This window comes from Anser cygnoides, chromosome 3, assembly GCF_040182565.1.
Source record: "Anser cygnoides isolate HZ-2024a breed goose chromosome 3, Taihu_goose_T2T_genome, whole genome shotgun sequence".
Lineage (NCBI taxonomy): Eukaryota > Metazoa > Chordata > Aves > Anseriformes > Anatidae > Anser > Anser cygnoides.
Genome location: NC_089875.1, coordinates 73,587,614 through 73,609,602, shown reverse-complemented (window position 1 = coordinate 73,609,602; position 21,989 = coordinate 73,587,614). Strand labels below are relative to the sequence as shown.

At 44.9% G+C, this 21,989-nt stretch overlaps 1 protein-coding gene across 7 annotated transcripts in view; it reads right to left on the bottom strand.

Moving 5' to 3' along the window:
- The window catches only part of SESN1 (sestrin 1), a 75,471-nt gene that overhangs the window by 14,080 nt on the left and 39,402 nt on the right, over window positions 1–21,989 (bottom strand). Inside the window, exon 1 of one of the 7 annotated variants that reach the window (XM_066993172.1) lies at window positions 1,686–1,829. The exons of 4 other annotated variants lie outside the window; for them this stretch is intronic. The gene's annotated coding sequence lies outside the window, so the exon portion shown is untranslated. Of the gene's footprint in view, window positions 1–106; window positions 126–1,685; window positions 1,830–21,989 lie in introns of those variants that run through there. 2 more of the 7 variants (XM_066993175.1, XM_066993173.1) reach the window with 2 other exon arrangements.

Sequence of the window (21,989 nt, the reverse complement as noted above, 5' to 3'; positions counted from 1 at the left end):
AAAACATTCAGTTAGAGCTTTACACTCTTCTAGGATAACATGACCCAAAGGATCTCCGTGTCCAAGATGCTGGCACTGCCTCTCCAAGGGAGGCTTTGGCACTTACCCGTCTGGGAGGCTGCTGGCTGCTTCTGCTCACTGTGTCTGGTTCCTGCTTCCCCTTTAAAGGTCACCGACAGCAAGATCTCTCTGCTGGTGACACTGACAGCCTACAAATTCGGAGTTTCCTTGTTTAGATCTAAACGACAATGACTGACACACTGGCCTCACAGGACAAGTTATTTTGATCTCCCTGTGCTCTTATCACCAAGCTGATGCGTACTCAGCTTAAAAGATGTATTTTAGGTTCTGCTCATGCGGCTACCTTATCAGATGGGTAGCTTTTGCAAGCAAATGGATTAAGAAACAAGGAGTATGGATTAAATATAAATTATTTTATCTCAAAAAAAAAAAAAAGAACACTCACGAACCCTACATAATTTCTAAACACAAGGCTAAATAAAACAAGCAGTTTTTCCTATTTTGTTCATTTATCTAATTCAGAAGCATCTGCAACCGCTGTGTCTCTCACAAACCAACCCCAACCCCAACTCATATTAAAGTGCCAGAACAGCAGTCCCCCAGATGCCCACGTACCCTAAATGCTGGTTCCATTCCTTGGGTCCCCCGGGGGTGTCACTCAGCCCGAGCACTGGACATGTCCGCACACGCACGGATGCAGACCTGAGAGCAAGCGCTCTGCTCTGCTCCAAAGCGCTCAGTGAGAGCACAGCAGCTGAAATGCTGCTTTACTGGGAGTATGCTTTCCTTATAGATTAAACACCTTAAGAATCAGTAAGTTAATGTTCTCCGAATGTCTCAAGATCCTTTAAAAGACTGCATTTCATAAACATCCCAGGCTATAGGGCTCGATTCAAGACCGATCTCAAGGCAACTGAGCGTGCGCCCAAAGCCACCCAGCCTGCTCTCAACCCAAGGAAGGAAAGCAGAGCCCTGGTTCCCCACTCTTCACCTCTATCACTTTTTTTCCAGTTTTTCCGCCCCCCCCCCCCAAAACTAAACAGTAAGAGCGGGTCCAGCTGGCGCAGTCTCAGGGCACCTCAGTGCTACTCCTGCCCCGTTGCTCCAGTGGCTTTGTGACCCAACCGCCTGGAGACCACAACCCCATTGACTTTGGTTGTGAGCTCACAGACCGAGCACCTGAACCTAAACGGACAGTGCCCGGCTTTTCTATACGCTGTCATGTGTACGGCGATATGAAAGGTATGAAAGGGTGAAGGCTTTGGAAGGAAAGCTGCGATTTGCATGCTGTAAACAATGTTTCGATACCAATAAATCGGCGACACTGAAGGAAACGAGCTCAAATGAGCCAGTTCTCCTTTATGTTATGCAGGCTGTGCTGCCGCTTTATGCCAGAGCAAGGCATCCTGCATCTCCGAGGCACTACACCTGCCCCAGCCAGCAAAACCCCATCACTCTCTCCGCAACTCCCGGCAGTCGGAGGATCCCGGCTCCCCTTCCAAACAAAAGCCTTGAAGCGCTGAAACGCTCGATTTCCCCAGAGGGCTCCGAAGCAGCGTTTTATTCCTTGCCCGAGGCGAGCCAGGCAGTCCCGTTCCCCCCTCCGTCCCCCCCGCCGGGATCCCCGTGAGCAGCCCCCGGCCCCTCAGCCCCCCGCCGGGTACCTGCTGCTGCCGCCGCTGCCGCCGGCCCGGCCCGCCCAGCCTCTGCCGGCACCGCGGGGCCGGGCCTCGCCGCGCTCCCCGGGCAGCCCCGCCGCGGCTCTGCCTCAGCGCCCGGCGCCGCCGGGGCGGGCCCCAGCCATCGGGCGGGCCCCAGCCATCGGGCGGGCCCCAGCCATCGGGCGGGCCCCAGCCATGGCGCGGCCTCCCCGCCGGGCGGAGCTGCGGCCGGGCCGCCCCCGAGCCGGCCGAGGGGAGGTTGGAGGCCCGGGGCTGCGCCCCCGGCCGGAGGCTCGGGCGAGGCCTGAGGCCTGCCCTGCTCCCCCGGCACCGAGGGCAGCGCCCTTGGCTTTCGTGGTCACGGAGGTTGGAGGGACCTCCGGGATCGTCTGATCCAACCGTCCCCCTGCCACCACTGTCACCCACTAAGCCGTGTTCCCAAGCACCACGTCCAGCCAGGGACACTGACCCCACCACCTCCCTGGGCGACCCGTCCCAACCCCTCTTGCTGAGACCACCACCACCTCTGTCCCCGGCTCGTTTCGCCACCTTCCCTCGCCGCACCAGAACGATGACGCCTGCTAAACCCAGCAGTGGCAGGAGGCTAACATTTTGCAGATATTTGTGTGACTGAGTATGCTGCTTCAGAAATTTGGCCTCGCGCCTATTCCCAAGATCATAACAGTCCCGGGCAAACATATGTTTTGCAATCACATCAGCAAAACACTCAGCCTTTGTTTGCAGCAGTCTGTGCTTCTCCCGCCGGCCCCCCTGGGGCTGTACGCGCTGCCAGATGCCTGACATCTCCCACCTCTTGTGGGGTGGGATGTTATGCTATCGATCATCTCAAAAGAAACAAGCCTCTGAACCGGACACCGTGAATTTTTCTCATCTTCCAAAGCAATCTAAGGTTTACAAAGCTAAATTCTGTTAAATCATTTTCCACCAAATATTTTGAATTAAAATAAAATGACAGACACAAAGAGAAGAAGTTGCAGTTTAGAGTGGAGGAGGCCAGGACAGCTCTGAACACACTCCTCTGGGGGATGAAGGCTCCTGCCTATGATTTGGAATGCCCCAGACCCCATCTTGAGCTCTAGCGAGCTATCTGGTAACAACCAGGCAGGGAAATTCCACGACGCTGAACTTTACGCTCATTTAAATGCAAAACTGAACACTGAAGAACTCTTCACTGGTGGCTCCTGGTATGGGTGTATGAGTCTTGCAGCCAAATGCAGAAAACACCGAGGACAGGGGAATGAGGCACCGGGGCTCAAGGCACCAATTCCGCACATTTCTGATGCTGAAGCTTTGGAAGCTTTCTTTTCTCTCTGCTCTCCAACTACTGCCTCCTCTCTGGGCTACACAGTTAACTCTGCAGAGTGGAAGGATGTTCTGCTTCCAAAGGCTTTGCAGTATTACATCAAATTACCCAGTGCCATAGCTCCTTACTAGGGGACTTGGTTTTATGCTGCCCCGTTTCTCCAGAAGAAATGAAGCGTGTGTCATACCTGCTTGCACTTCATAAAGTGCTCAACAGAAGCATGGAAAAAGAAGAATTCCATACTGGCAAGGAGGGTTGCGTTTTGCGAGCTAATAAAATAAACTAATAAAGAGCACTGCTTAATTCCCGCTGGCTACTTCCTCACTTCAGGCCAAATCCCAACAAAGAGACAAGGAATGGGCTCCTCTTGCAACACAGGCAAAGGGCGGGCTAGTGCTCAGAAAAACTGTTGAAAAAGAGAGTAATGGCCTGAAAAGTTGAAATGCATGAAGATGCCTCACCCTAAGAAGCCTTCCTGGACGTCAGATGAAATGTAATGCAATTCAATGAATTTGTTAACATCCTTGGAAGAAAAATAAATAACTAAAAAGGGCAGCACTCAGTTCCCTGAAGTGTTTTTCTATTTCACTCACTGTAGCAGATCGCCTTGTCTGGGTATTTGTGAGGAAGCCTGTTTATGCTGGTATTTGCTCCTATACAAAGAACCTCAGTAGATACAGATTTTTCTCTGACATCATCCAAGGGAAAATTTTCTCCCATGAAATAGCCAGCTCAACAGCAGAAAATTCTGCCATGTTCTTTGCTTTCTGTATCAGGATAAATGAAGGCAGTGGCAACATGTCAGAAAAAGCATGTACAAAGGGGAAGAGGAAGTCACACAGCTGTAGCAAACAAATAATAACACTCTTAAAAGCTCTCCCATATGGCTTGAGCACACAAGCTCTGCTCAGGCCCCAGGTACGTCCCTGCTGTAGCAGAAGCTCATCAGCCTGGTCTGCTGCAGGTGCTGTCCCACAGCAGTGCTCACACAACTATTTCCAAAGTGCAACTGCCCCAGATCAAGGAATGCACAAAACTGAGCCAAGAGCTGGTCTATAAGTCAGTATACAGCTGCACACTTAAATTATTTCCATTCTGGGTCTAGCAAGGCGAGCTATCCCCCACTGGTATGAGCAATGTCAGGAGGAATATGGTTTGACACTGGCACAAGGCTTGTTTGGGTACTGAGTGCAGAATCCCGTGCAGCCGGGGGATGTGGGGACACATCTATGGTACAGTTTGCATAACTTGAGCTCAGGAGCTGTTCCCTGGGGGAAAAACAACGGTATGTTTGACCGCGTATCAATGCAATTAAACAGAAGTCCAGTGAAACGTTCATAAGGGAAAAACCAACAACAAATATTTAACATGAGAATACAGGGAGATACCAAGTTTCCTTTCACCCAGAAAGAGCATATGGTAGGTACAGGCACGGGGTCACCTCAGGCGAACAGCACCTACAGCACAGAAACATACTTCTTCTCAGCAAGCACTTCCATAAAAGTTGCTGGCATAAAAGGATGGCATTCGACATCTGCGCTCACGAGGTTCAGTCATCAGAAACGCAAGCTTTCCTTATTGCTGCAGTGAAGGAAGTGTAACAGAGAAGCTAGGAGGAGACCAATCAGTTACGATGTGAAAAGCCTGATCCTGCAAACACATGTGTCTGAGCTTACCCTCTGTAACTTGGAACAGTGCCATTTGAGTCTAATAGGGCGACTTTTTGAGGAAAGTTCAGCACAAACAGATGACTCTGAAGAACTGGCAAGCCAACATCTCAAATTCTTTCCATAGGAAAGCTATCCAAGCAGGAGCACTCGAAATGCCTGTTGCTGCTCCGGGCTGGACATCCAATTAGCATCTCAGAGGACGATCAAGCAATTCCTTCCCAGAAATATTTACAAAGGCAAACAAGGAGTTCTGTGGTGCTCTGAGGTACCCGATTTGCATTAGTTCTTAAAACTGCATCGTCGTATGTTTTCCATAAGGCAGCGGCTGAGGGTGCTGTCTCCCAGCCGCAGCTCCGGCAGCATCAGGGCCCATGGAGGAGCAGGGGCTCTCCCCCAAGACCTGCTCAGCCAGCTGCATGCCAGGATGCTTGCAGTCCAACCAAGTGATCCGAGACTTATTTTGGTTTGTTTCTTAAATTATTCTTTTATTTTATTATTTGGGCAATTGTTTTAGCTCATTTTGATTGACTGAGGTTAGGCGCTCCTAACCACGAACAAATCCCAGGGGGCAGTGACCCCTAGCAAAGCAGCAGTACTAAGGGCATGGGGGCAATGATCTCTTCTAGCAGAGCAGCTCGAGCAGCTCTGCCTCATCTGGTGCCTTAAGGAAGTCACCAGGTGCCTCGGCAATGACTGAGCAGCCCCACAGCAGCAGCTCTCAACGTTTCCCTGTGGATTCCTCTCGTTCCTGGCTGTCCACAGCCACAACCCTTTTCATAACAAATTTCAAACGTATCTCCTAATCTCTCCTATCCCTTTATTACACGCTTGTTATTTCTAAAATAGCAAAAATCTTTATCATGATAACAAGAGGGGAGGCGCAGCAATTGAACCATTAATTACAGTGATGAAAGAATTTAAATTAAATAGAAGACTGTATCAGCCCATCAGTGGGTCAAGAAAAATTGATCAGTATTTCAAAGCATTCTTTTTTACTTAACCTTAACAATCTGATCTGTCAGTCTCCAAAAAAATTGCACTCTATTATTAGCATCAGTGCATAACTCTAGGGAGGAAGGTAAACTATATTCTTTGTATGTACCTGAGTCTAAATTCTTGCTGTATGTGTCAAAAGGGACCAGCCCTTAGGAACGGCACTGCACCTGATACCTTTACAGCAGTGACAAAAACAAGTTGTTTAGGAGAACAAAGGGCTGAAAATCGGCCACATCAGGAAATAAGATCAGAGCAATATACAGAAGCTTTCCACCTTGCAGTCTTTAGGAACGCAAGGCTAAGACTGAACATTTTACACTAGTAAGAGACAATATTTATTATCTGTTCTTGTCCACCATGTGCATCCCTGAAATGCAACTTTTCTGTTTATAGCTCTTATTTACATGTTGCTTTCTTTCTTTCAGCTCTAATGGGCAAATGACTTGCAAGTAATCAAGAGGTTTTGCAAGTGATTACAAATCAGGTAAATCCTAGCCCACTGCAGCCCCAGCAGAAGACCCAGCCTCTTTTCTCCCAGCTTACCAAGCTGCAAGGCTCAGCTGTTACATCTGAGCTGCTCTCACTGCTGACTGCCTTCAATTCACCAAGCTCCAGCATCTCCTGTGCCTTTATCTGTTCCCTGAACTATCTGGTTTGTCACTCAGGACCCTTATGCCCCCCCCTCGTCCCCAGTCATTCTTCTAGCAATTTCTGCCTTTGATTAGATTTCTACAGTTCAACCCCACCTCTAAACCACAAATTGTTGTTTTGTTTTTTTCCTCCCCCTCAAAGCTTGCCCAAATTTAACATCCCCTTCTGCAGTTATTAGGTAGCATAAGTTTAGGGAGCTACAAGAAGTTGAGATCTTGAGATTATTCATGCTTTGGCACAGGCACAAAACCAGACTTATGGTTTCTAAGACTACTCCAACTAGGTAGATTAAAGATGTGTTTCTGAAGATTAGCAGATTGAAAGAACGTTTTACCAGATTATTCTTTCCCCTTTTCGTAAGGGTACACAGCTCCTCCTAGGCTGATAAACAGCCACTGAACTACAGAAGTTGTTTGTCTGGCTTGCTGTGAACATCCCATGTTAGAAAAGTGGGCTCTTTCTTCTGAGGTGGCTTGGGGCTTGTGCACCACACAAGAATACTCTGGTTAACATCTCCCTGCTTAGACACAGCTCTCCCAGGCAGAAAGTCTGTGTTAACTAGCTCCAGAACTGACCTTGGTAACTCGCTGGTAACTGCTGATCTTTCAGAGGAGAGAGGGTGTAAGGAGAGGGGATCAGCTGTCCAGCTGCAGATTGCCACTCTCTGGGGAGCAGAGTATCTGCAGGCTGCCAGCCACTCCGCAGTCTTTCTCAAGGCTACATAAACATAAGTTAAAAACAAAACTCATTTAATAAGAGTGCATTTGGAGTTTATTCAAGAAAAAGAACATTTAATTTATAGCTGTCTAGCACCGGTTTTGTCTAAAGAGGTCTCTGCTCTCCACTTCAGTTACCAAACCGCCAGGTCACACCAACACCCACAACAGCTCCTTGGAGCTGGGATCCATTTTGCTATCTTTTTCTCAGGCGCTCTGTCCCCAAAATGAATACTGAAAAGGGACAAATATCCTTTCTCAGCTGAGTGAAAATTCACCCTTGGGAACTTCCTGCAACTCCGAGTCCTCGTAATTGATTCAGTTAAGAGCAAGGAGGCCATGCAACACCTTATTTGTTACACTACCTGGAATGCTGTCAGACAGTGCTTCACCACTGCCATGTAAAGGTGCTGTTGGACGCCCGTCCTACAGGGATGGAAGTTGCCTGATCACTCTGGGCAATCCACTGCAAACAAAACCTTTTACACACTGCTAACGTGCATCTTCAAAGTAAGGGAAGACCAGCTGAATCACGTCTGCGTGAGTTTGTTTTCTACTTTTTTAAAACTACATTTGACCTTGGAAATAGTCCTTATATGAAAACAGAAAAGAAAGCAATGAAATGCAGCTCACTATTAGCTTCTGACAGAAGTTAGACACAATGGCAAACACTGAGAAAAACAAAACAAAACAAAAAAAAACACCTTAAGGAGTACTAATGCTAACCTGGCATATTGGAATTGGGTGAGACCATGACAGCAAGTGACCCTGAGCCGCATAGCTGTGAAGTTACAGTGAGGATGCAGGAGATGCTGTGTAAGTATCCTGTGAACAAGCTGCAACAAAAATCCACTTTCATATTCTGTTACACACAGACGTGCAACCCAGATCTTCTCCTCACTGGAAGCTTTGTGTCATCTTTACCCTTGTGGGGCTCAGGTATGGATCTAGAAAACTGTTTGAAACTCTGAACGGAGACTGATACCTGACTGTTTTGATGTTGAAGGCACAGCAAATAATAAGCTTACTTCTGCAGAGCCTTCACCGGGGAACAAACTAGCCATTTATAAAATGCTTGTTACGGTTGCACTTTTTTGAGTCAACCCTTAATCTCACACTACAGCCAAAACCTAACTGGTTTTCTTCCTTTTTTTTTTCTTCCCATAAATTCAGTGTTTTCCCCACGAAAATAAATCAAGAAGAATACAATGCAGTAAAAGCATGTCATGTCATTTAATGCACTTCAAGGTTTTCAACTCTTTTTCTACAGCTTGGTTGTTAAAGTGAGATAAAATCAAGTGAAACAATACTAAACGAATATGGGAAGTACCACAAGAGATTCAGGAGCCCTTATATCAGTAACAGCAGTTTGGGGAACTGTTTTGTGGCTTTCTTAGACTTGCTACTTTCAGGCACGTGCCCAATACAGCCCAGAGCAGCAGACGGGGGGGAAGGGGACACAAAAAAACACTTATTTTCAGTTTTCCATGGTCTAGCTGTGACCCAAATAACGTGCAGTATTTATCTGAGTTTGTGAGCTTGGAGAAAACCATCAGATCTTTATTAGGAAAAAAAAATCTAAATACCTATAAAGCTTTATTTTCCTAGCATCTTCTTTAATAACCTATCTTGATGTTGTAAGGCTGTAAGTTCCTCAAGATTGATTCTGTCTCCATATTTGCTTAATGTGCAGAGCCAAGTACAACAATATTATAGGATTTGTCAACTCCTTTAGAACATTGTGTTGGCAAAAAATTAAGCACATCATCCTAGAAGAGCATCTCTGATGTCTAATTACAGCAGTTAAGAAAACAGATCATCCTCTGGGTCCTGTGCTGCAAGTCCCTGGGGTGCAGCCCATCTTCCTAAATCCTGGAGTTGTCCAGAGCTTGGAGAGCTCCTCCAGGGCATCTGGGACAGCCAGGCCTGCCACTGAGCTGTCTGCAGGACCATCTCCTTGCCTTCCTGCCTCCACAGCCATGTCAGCCCTTTACTGCTGGCCACAGAGGCTTTGGGTCCCTGCAGGACAACCATAAAATCACAGGAAGATTTCTGCAGCTGCGCTGCTTAGGATCTCAACAAAACCACAGACTTTTCTGGGCTTTGCAATCCTGCTGCCTGCACTGGTGATATTTAAACTGTGGATCTGTCACTGCCTTCACCCACCTACCTTCTCAAAGACGTATTTGCAACTGGAACTAAGTCAAAGCAGGCTTGAAACCAATTCTGGCACTTTCTGTTGAAACAAGTTTTTGTTGTTGTTTTGTTGTTGTTGTTGTTTGTTTGTTTGTTTTTTAAAGTTAACCACATTATGGGAATTTAGCCATAAAACCACTGTTAACAATCATAATTTTAAATCAATCAGTTGCTATTGTGAGAGACAAAAGGCCACCTACCATTGCTGGACCACCCTGACTAATTACTGTACAGCATTTCACCCATATGATATACTTCAGAAGTCTTGAGAAAGGCCAGCATTGTACGGGTAGCCCCTCAGATTCAAATGCACTGAAACCACACACAAAATACATACAGCAGGCATGCCAAAAAGGACACAATGCTCTCAGGTTTCCATAGCAGAATCAATATTTTTGCAATCAAGTGAACATTAAAGCCTGATTTATCGTATTTTCAAATGTCACAGGAATTATGGGATAAGTACAAGTAAATAAATACAAATGCACACATACAATACTAAGCACACACTAAGAGAGTATTAAAATAGGGATAATATCCTGAAAGAAGGGCTTTGGTGTTTACAGTCGACATTTGAGCTTACAAATCTGTTCTACAGGACACGAAGCTGTAACATTCAAACACCCTCTCATTTTGTCAATAAAGCTACAAATCATACCTGTCCACCGTTCCTATCTCCTAACTACTTCGCAGGGCTTCCAAGTCAGCAAAACAATGTGGCAAACTTAGGCAGACCCAGACCAAATCTTCAGTGCCAATGAAGATGCAACAGTGATCACTGAGGCTTGTAAACTAAACTACTAGCAAAAAAAATAATCTGTTTGGTTTGCTGACATGCCTATATTATTAACAACAACAGAGAAGCTCTCTCATGATCAGGGTGTTTGTCATCTCACTGAGAATTCCTCCTCATGAGATAAGACTGCCACAAAAATCATTTGTTCCTTTATTCCAGAAAAATCAAGCCCTAATTATTTGCATTTACTAATGTAAATGTATTTCCCCTTTTAGAAGACAAATTTCAAGAGTAGCAAATGGTTTATGCCAACGTGAAATCTGACTTGAAAGAAATTTACATGTACTATCACACTCTTCACAAGCGGGAATGGCTGAGCTTAACCCAGGTTAGGACTGTAGCCACCAAGGGCCAGTGTCTGGCTCCTGGAGCTGCAGCTAGCATGGAATTACTTGGCAAAGCTTAGGTCTGAAGCTGTCAGGGATCACTGCAAGCACTGCTAAAGCAAACAGGACTGAGCTGAGTCCAGGAGAAGTCACTGGGGTGGGCTCAGGCCTGGGGCTCACAGAGAAAGGGGGTGTGCATTAGGATTTCAACCAGCAAAGTCTGGCAGGGCTGACTCAAGCATCGGGCTCACCTGAGGATCACCTGGCTAAAGCCTGGTGGGAGTCATTTTGCTAAGGCAAGGCGTGTGAGTGTCTACAGCCTGCAGGTGAAGCCTAGAGCTTGCACCAGGATCCAGAATGGCAGCTGCAGCTGTGGCAAACAAGAGGGATCCCCAGGCTAAGGCAGGATTTGGGCTGGGACAGCATTAAAGACCAGCAGCTCTGTGTACAGCAGCCACGTGCCCATTCAATAGCCATGATTTCTGACCAGTTGTGAACTGGCTCCAACTTGAACTGATGACCTGAAGGGTTTAAAAAAATAAAATAAGGGTGGGTATGTAGCTGACCGTTGTTTCCAAGAGGCTGATTCTCCGCTCTTTAAGAATAAATGAATAAAACCCTGCATCCCTTGAACTCATATTGCAATGTCATCTATATTCTTCCTTTTCTTTCACAACTAAGGGCCACATTTTCTACAGTAAGTTTGTTCTCAGGGCTCCAGAAGACTAACGCAGCAGCATTACATGCACAGGCAAGCACTTTCTTAATAGCTGTGTTGCATTAATTCTTTTGTTGAAATACAATCAAGACATTACTGGGAGGGAATGTTTATATCAGGGCCACTTGAGACCTCAGGTTGTTTCTGGCAGCACGTTGCCCTGGCTGAGGGAAATGGTCTTGTACAAGCAATCAAAATTCATCGTCTGGCCACGCCTGAGCTGACCTGAACAGGAAAGAAAGATAACCCCCATATAACTTGTACAGTAAATATGTTAGGAGTGGTGGACTTTGCCCTGCTTCACATACAGCAATTGGACAAACTGTCCTAACAGCTGTGAACCTTTTCTTGAACATAGCTGCTCCAAGTGACAGAAGGGAGAAGAAAGAAGCGTGAGACAAGCTGATTCCCACAGAGAAAAGTAACTCGAGTGCATCCAGCATGCACCTAGGTCACCAGGCACTGCCTGGCCATCCCAGTATGGCAGGTCCAGTCAGTCTGAACGTGTCCCAGGCACATCAGACGCCTGGGTGTATGCACATAGCAGCCATTTTACAGAGGCTTTCTAACCACCAGAAGCCCCAAATGGCCAAATTGCTTTTTCCCATTGTCTGTACAGTCTTCCAGGAGGGGTGGAAGGGACAGGAATGTGTGTGGGTAATGACAGAGTTATTTATGGGGTCCTAACACCAGAGTGACTCTCTGCAAGGGCACTGGCTGGTGAAAAAAACAACACAACTGTCTGCTCAGCCTCATAACAAGACAGCCGTTCACATAAAACAAAACATACATTTAGATTTTTGGCTCAATATTCTTGCCCCTGAATTGTTGCTCTATATATGAACAAACGCTCCTTTGTTTCAAGAAAGCCTCACCGGCCACAAGTTCCCCAAGAGAGGGGCACTACAATCCTCGAGCACAGACAGGCCTGCCTGGCAATAAGCAACAGGCATGTATGGGGTAGATGGCGCAAAGCCAGGTCTGACCATAGAAGAATCCCAAGATTCTCCTCCAAGAGAGGGTAAGTTAAGAAGGCATCTGGATACCGACCGACCGAAAGGTACTGGCTCCAGTCATCCTCCAGCCTGCTATGCCGCTGCCCTGCGTGCCAGCTTTTTGACATTTATGCAGCTATTAAAAAAGAGAGAATAACCACAAACAAGTCACCACGCAAAACTCGTAGAAACAAAGTACAACAGTAAGGAACGCTGGACACAGAGATTGTCCAAGTAAAGTGTCTTCAAGCAATCCACTTCACATCGAGAGTTATCGACTAAGGATTCTCAGTCAGCAACACCTGAAAACATGCTCAATCCCAAGCACATAGAGCATGGACAGGACTGCAGCTTATTTAAGAGGCAGGGATGTCATCAAGAGCTGCAGGAGAAACAGGAGTCTGAATCTGGCAAGTAGACGCATCCTCCACTCTTTTTAAAGTAACTCAAGTTCGCATTTGAGTATCCTACTAATATCATAACTAAGTTATGCATGGTTAAAAAAAGGTATAAAATTCAAACATCATGAGAACCGTTTCTTTTTTTTTTTCTTATAAACAGTTTGTTGACAGAATAAAGTAACTACCCTTCACATCATGGTTTTCAAACAGTCAATAAATCTTGCTATAAAAGCAAATGTATTCCATGTTTTTTTTCTGTCAACTAGCAAAGTATCAACTAAATGCTAATGGCATTCATCCTGCTATTTTGTTCAGCGTCAGATTTGAAGGAACACAGCTGTACCCCTTTTTCTCCTATGTATTACACAAGTCTCTTTCCCTAAACATGGTTTTCCTTCCCTCCACACACACACGCAAAAAAAAGACTACACTATTGCGTGTGACACTAATGTGAACTTCCTGATCACACCACCTACAACCTTTACCCCGTGTTGTTCCCAGTTGTCCCGGGGGGCAAAGGGAGTGGGCAGCTGCTCAGCAAGTCTGTAGCTATCAGCACATTGTGAAAGGAACACGAAGGCAACTGGAGTCAACAAATTAGATTTGAAGATTTAAGCGAACTGCCAGGAGAAACAGCACGTATTTTTAGTCTGGTAACAGCGTCCAGTGTTACATAAGTGCATTGTGTATGTTACCCTGGAAAGCATTCAGTTTGTGTGGTGGAAAGACTTAACCTCCATGGCTTGCTGCTTATAAACAACAGCTCACATCAAGCAGAGGAATCCATCTTAGGTGCCCTTAGCCCAGCTTAAACACTTACTAACACAGTGTCACAGTGGGTGGGGAAACACCCAGAACAAATGCTTCCAAGGTTTTCAGTTAATTTCTCAATTACGTTTCTTCTAGGAATTAGTACATCTGTTCCATGCTTTGAAATTGTTTTCCAACTTTTTCCTTTGCTTGGTATTGTTGAAAAGTGCCTTGTACAGCCAAACACAGAGAGCAGACTCGGAGGAGTGCACACAAAGACCTTTCAGCAAGCCCCCGGGTTCGTGGGGTCTATTTTATGCAATAGAAAGTTACATCTGCTTAAATATGTATCAAATGTAGACAGTGGAACTCTTCACAGGCAGGTGATACTGACCTATGCATGTATGCATGACCTTAACACACATGTACTGGTAGTGCTTGTACACCAAGTCCTTCCCTGGTAAGAAGCTCCTCCAGTAAATCCAGTCACAAAATTCAGAACAGAAAAGCCAGTTACCAAAGTAGACATCTTGAAGGGATGAAAACCTCCAGAGAGCAGCTGGGCTTAAGATTCAGGTCAGTGCACAGTCCCCACAATTCAGTCACAAGCTGACTTCCCTCTCAGCCTGGGCTCCCTCCTTCTCACCTCATCCCCTCCTTCATCTCCACTTTTCGCTCCACTACTTCTCTACTTCAAAGAACCAGAAACTACTGCAGAACTAATCCCATTTTCCTTTTCTTGCTACCCTGACTTGAATTGCTTACTGTTACCCTGTTTGGGCTGCAGTTAACTGAACTGCACTCAGGATCTGTTCGGCAGCTCTGCCTGCTCACCCGACTCCAGACACCACTGCTTGGAGCACCAGCAGCGACCCAGTGGTGGTGCCACAGTGAGATCAGAGGATGTCCTCCCATGAGAGCTTAGCCGAGTCCTGGCAGGCATAGAAACACACAGTAACATACGAAACCAGGCAATACTGGCAGAAATTGGCATTTTTCTACCATTTTACTGTTTTCAGTCTCTCTTGCCCTCACTGCTTCCCAAACTAGGACAGCTCAGCTCTTCCATGACATGAGAAGTACAAGGGGTTGAGGTGACACACTAAAGCTTGAGGATAATGCCCACAAGAAAAGCAGGCCCCAGTACTCCTCTAAACCTTCACCTGCAAAGACCCCACTTTAAGGTGTGGGAGAGTCCGATTCTTGCTATGCCACAGGCTGCTGCTGCTGCCACGAGATCTCTAGCTCTACAAGAGCAGGTCATTATTTTGCTGGTGGCTCGTTATCAAAGGCACTCACAAACCGAAATGTCTGCACTGCCCCAGGAAGCACAAAGGCTGGCAGAAGTTCCCTGGGTTTGAGCACATTATCCTGAACCTGAAACTCGCATGAGGTCCCTAAGTGCAGACTGAGTTGCAGCCGGTTTCACACCACAACTTCCTTCCACCTCAGAAGAGCTCTGAAAGGAGAGACTGAAAACTCTCCCAGTACACTATCTGCATTTCAAAGAAGAACTCAGGCTGCACTCCTGCCCAGCGTCTGACAGCTGGGTCCATTAAGGACAAAAGGCAGTTTCTGGAGCTGAAAGATGACAAACCAGAGGCATAGATGGGGAGACTGAGAAGGAGCCAATGACTCCTAGGGAAAAGAATCCCTCTACCTATCTGGCTTCAGGACAGTCCAGTCCCCCTTAGCTTAGGGACTGCAAGTACTCACCCAGGACAGCAGCTCCATAAGTCGTTGGGTAGTGTATCAGCAATGAGCGGAAACCACGTCTCTCAGCCTGGAAGCAGTTTGAGAGGGATGAGGTTTGGCATGTGATTGCTAAACAGAGTAACTTCACTCAAGTTTCGAGCAGTGAAAGTTCTAAGATTGGGCAGGGACCTCACGAAAACTAGATTTTATCAGTGCGTGATCAAATTGCAACTAAAACCTTCCCAATGGCCTGGGAGTTTTGCTGTATAAACTCTGCAGACAGATTCAACTGCTAGAACTGAGCTGTCAGTTCTATTATTAAGCAGAGCTGCTTGCAAACAGAAACACACAAAGTCAATGTGGAAAAAAAAAAAAAAAGTAGCCTATCTATTTCTTCCACCACAGCTACTGTATTTGTTTTCTCTCTTTGGACAAACACTCACCCAAGCTTGGGACTATTCCAGCTGGTTACATCACGGGTTCACATGGCAGTGGTAATAAAAAATAAATTCAGTCTTCAGTGCAACTCAATGGACTTCATTATAACTATCTCCTAAACCCAGCAGCATTATTTAAAGATAACCACGTATGTTAATAAAATTACAGCATTTGAGAAAGAAAACCCAGATACCTTTCTTTATTTCTTCACTTCAGAATAAATACAATAAAGCACAATTACAAAGAGCATCTCATTCTCACCTAGATTTTCAGAGACATCAAACTATCATTAACTTTGTAATTAACGCTACAGGCCAGTGACAAATGATGTAGGAGTACCAGTTACCACAGTTTAACATAAACAGTTAAGTCCCCAAATAAAAAGAGATTCAAAGACTTTCAATAGGCAAGAAATAGTGGGCAGCTGGCAACAGTAAGCGATTTAATGAATACAGCAGCATTCAGGAGCCATTTGAAAACTGTCTGCTTGAGTATGGCTGAGTTATTAAAAATTCTCCATTTATAAACAGTGTTGATGGGATTTAAACAGCCCATTTAAGAAGGATTAAAAGCCAATCAAGCCTGCACAGATAAGACAGTAAAAAGAAACTGTGCCCTTGAATTCTGTACATGCTGTTTAACCTTATCTGTGTTTCAGTCTCCTGGCACACATGGGGATAAAACAGGCTGCCTTACACATAGCTGGTGAGGTGGGCTCTATGTTCGGACTATTTAATGCTCGTATAGTGCTTTGAGCTATAGTGTCCCTTCCCTCCTCACTCCCCCCTTCTAAAGCTAGACACCGAAAATCATCATTTACCATCCCCGTCAGGTACAGCTAGCAGATACCAAAAAGAGGCAAGAGTCTGTCCAGGCACGCTCTAACAATTAGGTGTTTTCCCTCCTTTACGTAACTGGTGATCTTGCTGTTCTCTGCTAAACTTTTAAAACTGTACCTCAATATAACTAGCATAAATATTGACAATGGGGGAGGCAAGGGGGGATTTCTGGGAGGAGGAGGAGTGGGTGGGAGATGAGAACCAGGCTTTAATGTTTTTTTTTCCTCTGCCTCAGTATTCTGCTTTACACAGAAGTTGTTACAGGTTTTAATTTCTGTATCACTTCTTAGAATAAGAAGACAGGAGCATGCAACTTTTTCTTTTTATTCATGAATCCCTCCCTTTCTCATCTTCACTCCAAACTCCAGCCTATTCTGGTAACCTAAGTTGCCTATTTCTGATGAGCCCTTTGTAAGACAGCCAAAGCTAAAGAGCATTCAAGGTGAAAAGGTACAATGCCACGTCTTGTCTTGCTTTCCATAGCCGGTAACATAGCCTAACATTTCGTTTACTTCCTTTGGTCTCATCCAGGCTACAATAAGAGCCTTATGAAAGAGCCCTATAAGAATCCAGGCCACTGATCCGCACGAGGACTATTTAGCCATGACACACAGCACTGATGAGCACAGCTCAACAAGCCAGCTCGGGCAGCACCATGTCCATCTCAGCGCTGGGCACTAAGAGAGGAGCAGCGGTGCTGGGACCTGAGGTTCTCTCCTCGTGCGGTCCTGCCCTTCCCTTCCCTTCGCTGCACCACACCTGCCTGTCAGAGCTAGTTCAGGTGTCCCCGACACGGCACCACAAAACACGCTGTAAGCATACCCTGATTACTTATCTGCGATGATTATCATCTTATGCTCTTCTCCAAGGGATCATGCAAACCATTAGGCAAACATAACCAGAGTATTACTTGTAGAAGGAGACAGCTATTCCACTGGGAAGCGGAGTTATAGTTAAGAAACAAACAAGCAAGCCACGGATATTTGGAAGTACATTACCTTCATGCAAACCTAGGGCAGAAATGAAGAACATCAACATACAATAGCCCTAGGGAGATTCAAACAGCTAATCAGCTTACTTGCTGTATTGGTATAAACCACAAAAAACACTGATTCTGTTGGAGATATACTTCCCTAACTTTTACGACCACAAAGTTAATCTTTTAAATGCAGTTTTACTGTACGTCAGCACATCCCTGCTTCCATTGGTCTGCCGGCATGTGAAACTACCGTGACAGCAGAAACTTCTCTGACTTCCCTTATCTTCATGTAGGTGAGGAAGCTAAAGCCCTAGTCTAAATATTGTTTGGTGAATGCCTCATTCAACAGATTTCATCATACAATTGTTATCTGGTTACTGTACACTCTCGGTATTGATGAGTGTTAATCCTTGCATTTTACAAGTATGGCTTTACATCCTGCAAAGTCACTTTGGTACAGTCATTCAAAACATGTTTGTGAGTATCAATTTTACAGCAACAAGTTCACAGACCTGCCCTTCCTCTGGAGGGGACAGGCAGGGAACCCACCTTGAGGAGATGAAAGCAAGCGTAGCAAATCCAATCCCTCCTTTGAGCTCATCACTCTTTTTATTAGGAGTTCTCACTGCTGCAAAAGGGGGTCTATTGGTTCTTACTTCTGTTTGGGCTGCAGAGCCAGCACAGATCAGACAGCTGGGTCTTCCTGTTTATTAGTGCCCATACCTGATCGTGTGACAGTAAAAAGAACTGGATTGGCATTGTAGAAGGGCTCTGAGAGATGAGGTGAACCTTGAACACTGACAGTCAGCCCTGCATCTGAATGCACTCCGGCAGCCACCTCACTGAAACTCCTTATGAGTGTTAGTCACAGGTCCCCTGCTGCAGTGCACGTAGTTGGAGGATTATGATCTAAAAAAGTGCAGTTTGGCTTTGTCACCGTAACCTCATGATGTTGTTTGGGCATTTGTGAATAGTCGGATCTTCGTGCAGGAGAGCTGCTAATAGCATGGCACGTACCAATCGCACAGAGCGAGTGATCTCACCTAGGCAGCTTGTGTAAACACAGCACAGACACAAACATGACAAGCTTCTGAGAGTACTTATGCTTATTCTATGAAGAACATTTACTGTGTTGCCCAGAAACACAGAAATAGGGCTCCTGGGAGTTTTCTTCCCCTCCTTACCACCCCCTTACAGAATTTTCCATTAATGAAATTTATGGAAAGGACAAGGATTCCTTCACAGAAGGCTCTTGCTATTGTGGTAAACTACCATACTGTACTCTGAAGAATAACTTTTCTAAACAGTATTTCCCAAAACAGCAGCCTTCCTTTTTGAATACCAGTTTCCCTTTGGAAGTGCTCTGCTATTACAAACAAGAACTGCCAGCAGCACTCCAGAGCTCCCTGTTTGACCACATGGACACTGCTGGGACAGATTCTCCCCACGAATGCGTTTTGGAGAGGCACTATTTAAACCTCCCTAGATATGAGAGTGAAACAGTTCAAATTCTGAAACAACAGCAGCAATAAATTCAAGTCTTTTGAAAGAAATTACCAGAATTTGGGGACATTCTTTCTTAAACCAATAGATGTTACTAATATATTTGCCAAACTGACAGGAAAATTAAGTCTTTGCTTTGCTCCAATGAAAAGTGATAAAAAGAAGCCTCATCTTTTAAAAAAATCTTCCAAAGTCTAATTTTTTTCATTATTTAATATTTAATTTTATTTAAGCCTAAAATCAAATAGTGCTAATGGGAATGCATGTTATTTGTAGAACTGTTTAATCACTGCATATTGCCTTTGTTTTAACCATATTGATTGCACAGTTATAAAACTCCCATGAAATCTTTTCATTAAGAGTTATAAATACCTCATTTGGTGCTCTAATGAGTAGATCAGTTCTTCCAATTTGACCATACACTCATGGCGGAAAGTATTGATAAGCGATCCTTCCCTTTTATTTGGTATTGAGCACTGTGCCACTTAGATTTAATACTGGAGAAGCAAAAATTTCTTTTAAAACCATACTTAAATTTTGCACGTTCATAACAAAAACTCCCAAAGCATGTTAAGTTTGGGCTAAACATCTCTAAGAGTGCTAAGGACTTTAATCATGCCAGTCCTTTAACAACTTTAAGAAACAAAACACAAGTGCATTATCTAGAAACACCACAGCAGAAACATCTTCTGTTAAGTGTAATCAAGACTTGAGATCCTACACTGGCACTTCACTGTGACAAAGATTTACAACCAAAGGTTTGTGAAAAAGTTGGAAGAATGTGGACTATGGCTCAATGTATCTTTGATGGGCAGTGCTTCTTAGGAAGCAGAAGCTACCTCTCATGTCCTTATTCCATACTGATTTATGAAGATTAGATACATCAGTTCTAGCATGGAATATGAAGTTGCTGGTTTGCAAAATATTTACCACAGAATCCTGGGAGAAAATTAGGTTTATCAGGAGTAATAACCTTAATGTAGCCAGAAAACTACAGGGGGCAAGCTCCACTTCAGATCAGGCTTTAAAGCTTATCTACTTTTCCCAATTGTATGAGCTGATCTAAGAAAAGCCACTACTTCTCTCCACAGGTCTGGTTTGCTCTTATCACAGCTACAACACTATTTCTATTCAAAAAAAGACAGAACAGGCTTAGAACATTTGCTAAAAGTTTTTAGTTTGTTTTTTTTCTCCCCATCAAAATAGCAATTAATTCTTTCCTTGATGGCTGCACTGCTACGAATACCAGAGCAGAAGAAATGCTGGTCAGACTATTTATTTTAGAGATACTTGCTCTGGATTAAGCAGGGTTTCAGAGACAAACTTGATGCTAGCCAAGTGATAAAGAGCTTTAGCCAAGGGCTTTGCTATTTCGGGGGTAACATCATCAAGTGAGTGGCTGTTTGGTTTCAATATAGCTACTGAATTGTGCCTGGCGTACCTGATGGGAACATTAAGTGATAGAAAAGTATTACATATTATTCAATGATTATAATCACTCTATAACCACTAACAGAAATACACCTGGAAAAATTTGTAAAGCAAAGCACGCAAAATATTTAGGCAACAGTCACAAAGAAATTAGGAAGTTACTGCGGCTGCAGACAAAGGAGAGGTGGACCCGTGAAGGCCTGTTGGAGGCAGGTTGGCCTCCTGCCGCTCGGCTCAGTCAGCTCCAGCTTGGGCACCCCGGCAGAGGTTTGCTGAACACATTCAAAGGCCTCTATCAACAGACGTGACATTACTCTCAAGGTAATCAGTGCTTGATTATCCTTACTATTAAGAGCTAAATTTTACCCGGCACCACTATCTGAATTAATCTGTGAGCACAGAATGACTCTTCAGTGTCACACCAAAAAAATGTGTTTTCTTTTCTTAATGCTGAAGAAGTTCATGCACTACCACTTCTTTTTCATAGCCACAGTAGATACTGCTAAGAAAGACTATTACACCATTACTAACTGCATGTCTATGACACCATATTCATCCAGATAAAAGCCAAACAAATGCAAGTCTAGGAACAAACAGCATCAACCATAATGCGTGACAGAAGTACAGCTGAAAGTAGGCATTTCAACTTGAGCATGGCTCAAAGCATTATTGTTCTCAGTTCTTTTATGGCCACAGTGGATTTGTGACTGAGAAGCAGGGGAACAAGGACAAAGAAAAGGGTGATTTAAAATTTCTAAAGAACAATACAGTTTCCAGAGCAGGCAGTGGAGCTACCAGGAAAGGCAGCAGCAGAGTCTTCCTGCTCCTCAGAACTAGAAATCTCCAGACAGAGCTGAGCCAGGTGGTTAGAGGCAAATAAACATCTATGGAAGATTCTGAGTACTTGAATTTGTGAAATCCAAGGTAGGAACAAAGGGAATGAGACATGACACTGGCTGAGGGAAGGAAACTGGAGGTGATTCAATGTGACTGAAGCAGTGCTTCTTGTCAACCAAGACAGCCAGAGCTGCCTTAAGGAAAGCCAACTCGGGCAGTCTGATCCAAAAGAAAAGAAGAGATGCACACCAAATTCCCAGAAAGGCCACCAGTTCTCTCTTCTTTAGTTTGTTTCAATGACAGGACACTCTGTTATGCCATTATGACCTCTTTAAATGGTCCGTGACAAGTTAAATTTGTTAGCTGTTACACCCGGTCTGTTACCAAGGAAGGAATATGGACTAGCACAAATGGATGCGTACCAGGGGGGGCATGCTCACTTACATGGATCTTCCCAAACGCCATGGCTATCTTAGGAAAGCCAAGAAGGGCACCAAACAGCATGCCCCCACATGCTCTCCACCTGCCTACGGTAGCTCAACAACACTACTGCTTGCCAGCCCTTTAACATATGTGATGACAAAATAAATCCCACAGCAAGAAAAAAAAAGGGGGGGGGGTAGGGGGGGGGGGGGATGCTGAGTGCAGCTCTGACAGACAGTGGTGTCACTGAGATGAGCACCTTTCTCTCCAGCATAGTTCTGGACTAATTTGTGAACTTTTGCTCTGGAGCGAAGACGTGTACATGTCTTCTTGTGAGGACATGGCACAGCAAAGACAAGGAAAGGAGATTTCTTAGAAAACTAGACGTCTCCTTACATCCAATGTTACTAACTGAGGTTTCTTAGAAAACTGGACATCTCCTTACATCCGATGTTACTAACCCCTCTCTTCCTATCCCAAAAGTAACTTGGGACTCCTCCTTCGTTTCAAGAACTCCTTAAATAAAAGTACGTAGTCATGCACTTAAGTCCTATTTCCCCCTTTATTTGTGAATCAGTGCTATGTTTTTTCTCTAAGAAACTGGTCATTTTTTCATCATCATG